At 39.2% G+C, this 9,942-nt stretch overlaps 1 non-coding gene across 1 annotated transcript; it reads right to left on the bottom strand.

The window, feature by feature from the left end:
* Positions 1 to 2,866: 2,866 nt before the first annotated feature.
* On the bottom strand, positions 2,867 to 2,938 carry Trnad-guc. The gene has a single exon. It is a non-coding gene; the product is annotated as a tRNA-Asp (tRNA).
* Positions 2,939 to 9,942: the final 7,004 nt, after the last annotated feature.

Here is a 9,942-nt window from a genome sequence, read left to right on the forward strand (position 1 = left end):
GCGAGTTGTTGAACACTCATTTATTCATTCATTTCATTCATTTCATTCATTCGTTCATTCGTTCGTTCATTCATTCATTCGTTTATTCGTTCGTCCGTCCGTTCGTTCGTTCATACATTCATTTATTCATTCATTCGTCCGGTTGTTCTTTCATTCATTCGTTTATTCATCCATTCATTCATTCATTCGTTTGTTAGTTCGTTACTTCGTTCATTAGTTTATAATTTATTAATTATTCATTCATTAATTTGTTCGTTTGTTCGTTGGTTCGTTCTTTCGTTCGTTCGTTCGTTCGTTCGTTCGTTCGGTCGGTCGGTCGGTCGGTCGTTCGTTCGTTCGTTCGTTCGTTCGTTCGTTCGTTCGTTCGTTCATTTACTCATTTTCTCGTGCCATATTAAATATCAACAAAAAACAACAAATAATGGTTTCCGGCGAGCGATAGGTGCCGCATTTAATATTTCATAACCTCGTGAAAATAGCTCAGATGTGTGGTTATGTCTCGTGGTGGGAAACGTACATCAGTAATCTAACCGATCGACGTCTTCCGCCCTTTACCCTTTATGAGTGGTACCAGATATATCTATACCGACAGTTACTGTTACGTACCTGGCATTACATCAACAAAAGAAACAAAAGAAAAAATGTTATTCCTTTCTCACCTAGGCTGATGCTGAAATTCTTACTTGTTTTATACATAAGACAAATTCCTTTAGTTTATGTTACGTCCAAGTGCGAATAATTGTTATACCACTTCGTGAATGGAAATATCATATGTACTAATATAGCCATAGACTCCAGGATTGAAATATATTGGACTCTGAATTCGAGATTGATACGAAGATACTATGCTGAATATGGATTTGTAGTTTTGATTTAGTTCTCTCCCCCACCCCCTTTTAACCGTCTCCATATAACACAGTAGAAATGTTTTATATTGTATATTTCGATTATTACTCCTCAGATGTACCATGTTCTTACGCGTACGTGTATGTCTCTGTGTGTGTATGCGTGTGTGAAGGAAGGAAATGTTTTATTTAACGACGCACTCAACACATTTTATTTACGGTTATATGGCGTCAGGACCACACAGATATTGAGAGAGGAAACCAGCACCATATGCACCATCCCATAGACAGGGTAGTACATACCACGGCCTTTGATATACCAGTCGTGGTGCACTGGCTGGAACGAGAAATAGCTCAATGGGCGTATGTGTGTGACAATGCAAATAGTTAAGTCTCAGAAAACTCTTGTTACGGCTCTCACTTTCATTCTGTCATTTATATCTAAATATACCCTGCGTGTGCTGTAACCACCGTGGTGCAGGGGTGTAACATTCTCTTTGAGAATGGCCAATACAGCACAAAATTGAAGTTTTGAGTAAAATTCAGTATCCGTAAAATTATGTGATATTTGTGTTTTTGCACAGTTCTTTACACTGTTTTTGTTTAAGTCTTGAATTTTTATATTGATGTTGATCATCACTTTATTTATTTGCATTACCATAGTTTGACACCCAATAGCCGATGTATTTTTCGTGCTGGGGTGTCGTTAAACATTCATTCATTCATTCATTCATTCATTCATTCATTCATTCATTCATTCATTATATCTAAATAGGGGCGGGACGTAGCCCAGTGGTAAAGCGTTCGCTTGATGCGCGATCGGTCTAGGATCGATCCCCGTCAGTAGACCCATTGGGCTATTTCTCGTTCCAGCCAGTGCACCACGACTGGTATATCAAAGGCCGTGGTATGTGTTATAGTCAAGATAGCCGAAATTCATGCCCATGACAGCGTGTATGAACCTGTCTGTCTTTATCTCCTCCCTCCCTCTCTCTCTCTCTCTCTCTGTCTGTCTGTCTGTCTGTCTGTCTGTCTGTCTGTCTGTCTCTCTCTCTCTCTCTCTCTCTCTCTCTCTCTCTCTCTCTCTCTCTCTCTCTCTCTCTCTCTCTCTCTCTCTCTCTCTCTCTCTCTCTCTCTCTCTGTATTCATGGGTTATATAATGGATTCTAGGTTTCTTGGAAGTTCGGGGTGTACACCCACCACCCTCTATCTGGATTCGCGCTTGATATGTAAACCTATGCACGTAATAACCAAACCACTTTAGACAATACATGTATACTAACGCCAGTAGTCTAACTGCACACTGCGGCTTGGCGACTGCTGGCATTTACAGAGTAATATTATGGCATGACGTTCTCATTAAAGAGAAGAAAGAAAAAAAAAACCTAACAGTGTTCATTGTCGAAACCATCAATCGGCTGAAGAAGCCATAATTCTCATAAGTTAATTTAACGACTACAAGAGAGAGGAAATCGACTAAAGATGATTTAAGTGTGAGACGCCGGAACACACAAACACGTGTTATCACCTAACCTGTAAACTGTTACCTGTTTCCAGCAACTTTATTGCTTTTCCCTTCAGCGACTGGAATATTGTGGAACAAAACACCAAGATTGTTTTGTGGAGTCCCCCCCCCCCCCCCAAAAAAAAAAAAAAAAAATCACAACCAGAGGTAAAATGGTCAATCAATGTGTTACTCCACAATATGTTTAAAAACTTAATGATGAAACAATAATCCTGATTTTAGAACATTAACAAAATATTTTTAATACAGTACGACAGCAAGACGATATCTTGAGTGTTAATTTTTCAAGAGGTAGGGGGAGGGGATGGTGGTGGCAGGGTTTGTTTCCACGCATACAATTAAGGCAATTAAGCTTACTTTCAATATTTGTTTTAATTATTTAAATTTAATTTGCGGCGCGTGGTTGTAATTTTAAGAAATACATGTACGTCCTCTCTCAAAACTTATAGAATGGTTTTATGCTTTGTATATGCTAATTTAAAAATAATAAAAACACCTCCCCTGCGGGGAATTGAACCCCGGTCTCCCGCGTGACAGGCGGGGATACTGACCACTATATTACAGAGGACACGTTATAGACCACGAAATTACAAATAGATAACAAAAAGAGTCGTTTACTTTTAGCAGTCCTTTTTTTTTTGTGAGTGTGTGTAGGGGGGGGGGGAAGGTTGAAGTGGGGGGGGGGGTACGTGTTATTACTACTTACTCTAACGAAAGTAATATTGAAAATTTTACTAACCCTGAAGTGTTGGCATTTATCCTTTTTATTTGAACAATTCATATCTGAGTCCTTTCAAATTTTACATAACGCTCGAAGTGGTGGGTGCAGGTGCCAACGTTAATGTAGCGTTACAGGGCGTGGGTGGGTGTATTTGACAGTGTTACGTAACACACGTTTCTACTAAAATCTTCTTTCTTGGGTTTTTTATTTTTTATTTTTTTTATAAACGTTCTGTCACGTCGACCTTGTTTAATGTAGGTAGCTATAGCTAGACGTAGATGAAATGCTATCTGCGCTTTTTTAAATCGCAAAAGAGTACGCCTACTTTAAAATTATATTACAGACAGGCGAGAAAACAAGCCTTTCCGTACATTTAGAGTTAATTTTGTAATTTACTGAAAAACATTCCAAATGCTAGATTTGGCCTTTTAAAAAACATCACATCTTGATGACTTGCATTAAGTGTCGATAGTAGAAACTTGGGATTAGTAAACACGGGTTAATATTCACTTGTATAGTAGTCCTATACTATAGTCTCTTACCTGTTAAAAATGCATTTTAATAATAATGTTTTAAAAATAAACAAGAACGAAATGCATTTCGCTTTATTTTGACAGCTGGAAATCTTGCATAACACATTAGTTCGCGAGAAATCGTTACTTCTATGGGAACACCCACATCGTACGATGTGTTGGTGGTCCGGGTATGCATCTTTCCAACACATAAGGCTCATGTTTTAGTTTACTCTCCCTTTAAAGCAAACTACGATGTATTTTTAAAGTAACATGTTATTCGCTGTGTCTACATTTCAGAGCCGGTTTATCCTAGTAGTACATGTAGCACGTGCTTCAGGGGGCCCCGCGGTGAAGTGTACATTTATTCCCCCCCCCCCCCGGTAATTTTTCCTCTCTCCCCCGGGGGGGGGGGGGTTGCAAAATATATACCCTAGGAAGACGGCCCCGATGTTATTTATGCTACAGGCACCGCGAATCCTGAAACCGGCTCTGCTACATTTGTGTTCCAACATTCCTGGCCGGTTTGTTTCATCAACATATTTTACGCAGTTAATGTTCGTAATAAGATTTTCCAGTGTTCGTTTCTACATGGCCTATCGTTCATCAAACTAAATATAAATAAAGTACATATTTATATTTCGATACTCACAATGACCTCACACCAATCCCTTTTACTACCCATTGTATATACAATTTATAATTTAGCAAATTTATTCTTTAACATTATTACAGGTTTCCTTTCATGCTTAAGCCTATTTAATTATTTTTTTGTTTAATTTTTTGGGAGAGGTAAACATTCCGGGTTTTTTTTTTCTTCTTTTTTTTTGGTGGGTGGGGGTCTTATTGTTACTGTTACTTTCTTAACGTGCCTATATCCGAAAGAGGTTCAGGCACGTTCGGTCTTAAAAGCCTCCAGCAGTGATAAAGCGTTCGCTTGATGCTCAATGAGCTACTTATCATTCCAGCCAGTGCACTACGACTGGTATATCAAAGGCCGTGGTATGTGCTATCCTGTCTTTGATGGTGCATATAAAGGATCCCTTGCTGCCAATGGAAAACTGTGGCTGGTTTCAACTGGCTTACTCCCATTTGGTCGAATTCCCAACTGCTAAAACAACATTAGATATGGTTCAATGATCTTACTGACATGCATGTTGTTACCTCAGTCATTATAATGAACTGTTCCAGATTATTTGGAAACCGATTATTATTGTATAGATGACATAGATATCACTTAACGCATAAAGTATGTAAATATAACAAATATCGAAATAATCCATGTATTGAATATCTGTAATTAATTAAAAACGGTCTCCAACTAAAAATGTTTTTTTCACAAAAAGCAAAAAAAATATTCAACATTTAAAATATTCATTTTTTTCAAGTACACATGCAAGTACAAATGCAGCAGTTTCTTTCAGAATGTTACACTCACAATGTCACAATCACTGCAGCTTCACGAGGTGACCAAAACTTGTATAAACATGAAGAGGCCATGTTCATTACATACACAGGTAATCAGGTAGTTGTTATATAACAGACAAGTACTTATTTTTCGACCAATTGGCATTTCGACCAATTGGGAATTCGACCAAATGGGACGACACCGTTTCCTCTCTAAGACTATATTTCAAAATTACCAAATGTTTAACAATCAATAGCCGATGATTAATAAATCAATGTGCTCCAGTGGTGTCGTTAAACAAAACAATTTTAAATTTAAAACCCCCCAGTTGCTTAACCTTTCGACTGAACATTGACACTGTTTATTATTTGGAATGTATTAGTCTTAGGGTCGGGACGTAGCTCAGTGGTACAGCGCTCGCTCGATGCGCGATCGGTGTGGGATCGATCCCCGTCGGTGGAACCATTAAGCTATTTCTTGTTCTAGCCAGTGCACCACGACTGGTATACCAAAGGCCGTGGTATGTACTACCCTGTCTGTGGGATGGTGCATATAAAAGATCCCTTGCTACTAATCGAAAAGACAGCGGGTTTCCTCTTTCAATATCTGTGTGGTCCTTAACCATATGTCTGACGCCATATGACCGTAAATAAAATGTGTTGAGTGCGTCGTTAAATAAAACATTTCCTTCCTTCCTTCCTCTCTAAGACTATATTTCAAAATTACCAAATGTTTGACATTCAATAGCCGATTACTAAATTAATGTGCTCCAGTGGTGTCGTTAAACAAAACAATTTTAAATTTTAAAATCCCCCAGTTGCTTCACCTTTCGACTGAACATTCACACTGTTTATTATTTAGAAAGTATTAGTCCTGATATGAATACTAACTTGTGAAGAAAAAAAGTTCATAACTCACTTCAGTAATTTTTTGTCATCTTTGTTGCAATCTCTAACCGTATCAGAGCCGCAGACAGTGCACCCACGACATGCTTGCTTGGATTCATGAGTCCACATTATTGGTGGACTGATTCACCAACCCACACACGTCTGCATGACATAATAACTTCTAAAATTAAGATTCGTCTGTGATAAGGACTCCAGAAGCATGTTCTGGACGCTACACTGGTTTTTGTGCCTAACGTCAAATCAACGTGATATGATAGAAGACGGTGATACCAGTGGAATAGTTTGCGAGCGCTCGGCTTCCTCAATTGTTACACGCCCCAGGAGTGAGTGGAGCCATGCACGTAAGAGTAATAAAACAGGAAAGTGTCCCAACAAGCCTTGTAACTCGCGAGGTAAGTCATAAAACAACTACACAAGTCCTACGAAATCAGCGAACATTTCCAGCGACAGGAAGCAAGCTGTAGCTCAGTGGCAGAAAGGAAAGTAACGTTTGTTTAACGACACAACTAGATCACATTGGTTTATTAATCATTGGCTACTGGATGTCAAACATTTTGTAATTCTGACATAGTTTTTGTTAATTTTGTTTAACGACACCACTAGAGCACATTGATTTATTAATCAGCAGCTATTGGATGTCCAAAATTATGGCACATAATTTTAGATTCTTGGAAGAAATCCGCATTTGTTTTTTAATTATCAGCAAGGGATGTTTTATATTGCACTTTTCCACATACATGATATCACATACCATGGCTACACCAGTCATTGGGCAATGCTGGTGATGAAAAAACACAGTCAGAGAATGTGTCCATCGAGCTGGTTCGATCATACGACCCATGGTTCTTCCGCGAGCGCTATACCAATTAACGGAATGTCGCCCCTAAACTACGGGTATGTGATGCCTAACATATTTTAATGGCAGAACACTAAATCAAAGTAATCTAGTGGTGTCGTTAACATATTGGCATTGAGGTGCCAATGGATCTCAGGATAGGTCCCCGTCAGAGGATAATCCATTTAAATTGTTAATGTTCCATATCAAATACTTCTTTTTGCCAAAAAAAATGAATGAATGAATAAATGTTTAACGATACCCCAGGACAAAAATTATTTACATTAAGAATAAAATTTATATAATTATGTTATCGAGAGTAAAAGTACCACATATGGCAACTGCAGGGTTTTTTCTCTACTCTTCTCAAACAATGCCTCATGTTGCAGTTATATGTTAGATACCTAAATAGCCGTAGATTAAACTTTATACTAAAATATAAATATTCGATTTCGTCCTCAAGCGTTTTAGTTATTTTATGTCAAGACACTTAACAGCAAAGCTTCTTTCGCAAATGTGCCTTTAATCTCGAGTAAGAAACCGGATACTTTGTTAGAAAGCAGTGTCTTAAAGTCGCGGACCTGAGTTATTAGATAGCGTAAACTATTTACGGCTATTACAACGGTTTTGGGGGGTGGTTTTTTTACCGTTAACTTACAATATATTGCTTAAAGTCTGAAGTTTGGCAAATCCAATGTATTTCTAGCGGTCTCGGTGTTTGTTGTGGCTCAAAATGTATTTCATGTGAAGCATAAAAGGTACGTACCTCGTAAAGTAGGTTCAGTGGCTTTAATTAAGCGTTATCTGGATGCAATTATACTGATGACTCACGACTCACGAATAAGCTACGCTCACGTGCAATGTCGTCATTGCAAGGAAAATAACTCCTGTTTCTTCATCAGATATTTCCATGAAACAAGGCGATTTGCCCAGGGCAGGCGCCTGTGCAGGGGACGGATTTCGGGGGTTGAACTCACCACCCCTCTGTTCAAGCAAATTTTCTCTTTTTTTAAATACATCTTCCGGAGGAGCATGTCTCGACATCCACCCCCAACCCCATCCCCATCAACTTCGCTTATAACAATCTACACCTCCCCCCTACCCGCCTACAAGACAGACGTGCATGAATCTTTAGTATGTATTTAATTATGTGTCATATGGTCAATTAGTTGTTTGATTTATTGGTTTTGTTTAATAACGAAGGATGAGGGTTGGGGCAATGGCATTTTGTATGGACAGGCTCAAGTCTACTGAAAACCCGCTGGAGCCTGATAATAAGGCACGGGCGAACCTTTTTACTCAGTATGTATCTGTTTGAAAGCGATGAACTGATTAGATAACATGCAGTCAGAAATTAGCCATTTTCCTCCAGGGAAGCTGTATTATAGTTTGTTCCAGACATCACCGCGTTGTCTGATTAAACCAGCCAATTAAACCTGACAGCCACCATTCAGAGTCTACACCAGCGGAGAACACTCGGTTAACTAATTAGTATTTACTTGCAGTCAGGACGGCAACAAAAACAATAAGCAAAGTGTAGCGCATGTTGCCAGACGTCATACATATAGGGGAGCGGGACGTTACGGTAGCCCAGCGATAAAACGTTCGCTTGATGCGCGATCGGTTTAGGATCAAGCCCCGTCGGTGGGCCCATTGGGCTATCTCTCCATCCAGCCAGTGCACCACGACTGGTGTATCAAATACCGTGGTATGTGCTATCCTGTCTGTGGGATGGTGCATAGAAAATATCCCTTGTTACTAATGAAAACAAAATGTAGCGGGTTTCCTCTTTAAGACTATATGTCTGAATTACCAAATATTTGACATCCAATAGCCAATGATTAATAAATCAATGTGCTCTAATGGTGTCGTTAAACAAAACAAACCAACATCATATGGGGACTTAGCTGCTTACGTATAAAACAAAAACAAAACAAAACCCCCGATCATTGGTTGCTTTCACATGCATTGACTATGCTGTGTGATCTCTCACCACCACTACCACCACCACCACGTAACTCTCCATTCCTGAAAAATAATGGGACTCGGCCCTAGCGGGCCTCATCTCCATTATTTTTCAGGAATGGAAAGTTACTCGGACATTCCCCTGTACATAAAAACAACAACACGTTATGATTCTTCTTTGTTTCTTCTAAAAATAAATAGTTTATTGCTCCAGAAATATGTTATGATAGTGTCAGGGTTGGTGCCCTGAATTCACTACCTTACAAAGTACATAGTAAACAATCATTACAAAATGTTAATCTACAAATAATGTACATACTAATATACTCTACAAAAAAAGTAGGGGAGTCTGAAATATTAAAACATACGTTTTGACCACAGACATCCTAGTAAAGAACGTTAAGGTCTGTTTATCACCACACCGAAACACATTCCATAGTTTGTACACGTGCGTGGGGTGTCATTCTTGATTTTGACAATTTCCAGGAAGGTCCATTAATCACTGTGGAACATTATTTCTGTCAATCTTTTTCATTCTGTTGATCATTATTGTTTTGTTTTTAGTCATTTTCATTGTTTGAATTTGAGATTTACTGATAAAAAAACCTCGTGGTATATGAGCATGTTAAAATTACCCGCAACCGCAACCAATTTGACATTCTTTCTTTCTTTACTTATATTCGTGCTTGTATCCAATTAGCCCGAGTACTCTGACTGTAAGATAGCTAGACGGACATTTGGACGGTTATCAGCCCGAGTACTCCGACTGTAAGATAGCTAGATGGACATTTGGACGGTTATCAACCCGAGTACTCTGACTTTAAGTGGACTAGACGGACATTTGGACGGTTATCAGCCCGAGTACTCTGACTGTAAGAGAGCTAGACAGACATTTGGACGGTTATCAGCCCGAGTACTCTGACTGTAAGAGAGCTAGACAGACATTTGGACGGTTATCAGCCCGAGTACTCTGATTGTAAGAGAACTAGACGGACATTTGGACGGTTATCAGTCCGAGTACTCTGACAGTAAGAGAGCTAGACGGACATTTGGACGGTTATCAGCCCGAGTACTCTGACTAAGAGAGCTAGACGGACATTTGGATGGTTATCAGCCCGAGTACTCTGACTGTAAGAGAGCTAGTCGGATATTTGGACGGTTATTAACTCGGAGTACTTTGACTGTAAGAGAGCTAGACGGACATTTGGACGGTTATTAGCCCG

Source organism: Gigantopelta aegis, chromosome 4 (assembly GCF_016097555.1).
Source record: "Gigantopelta aegis isolate Gae_Host chromosome 4, Gae_host_genome, whole genome shotgun sequence".
Classification (NCBI taxonomy): domain Eukaryota; kingdom Metazoa; phylum Mollusca; class Gastropoda; order Neomphalida; family Peltospiridae; genus Gigantopelta; species Gigantopelta aegis.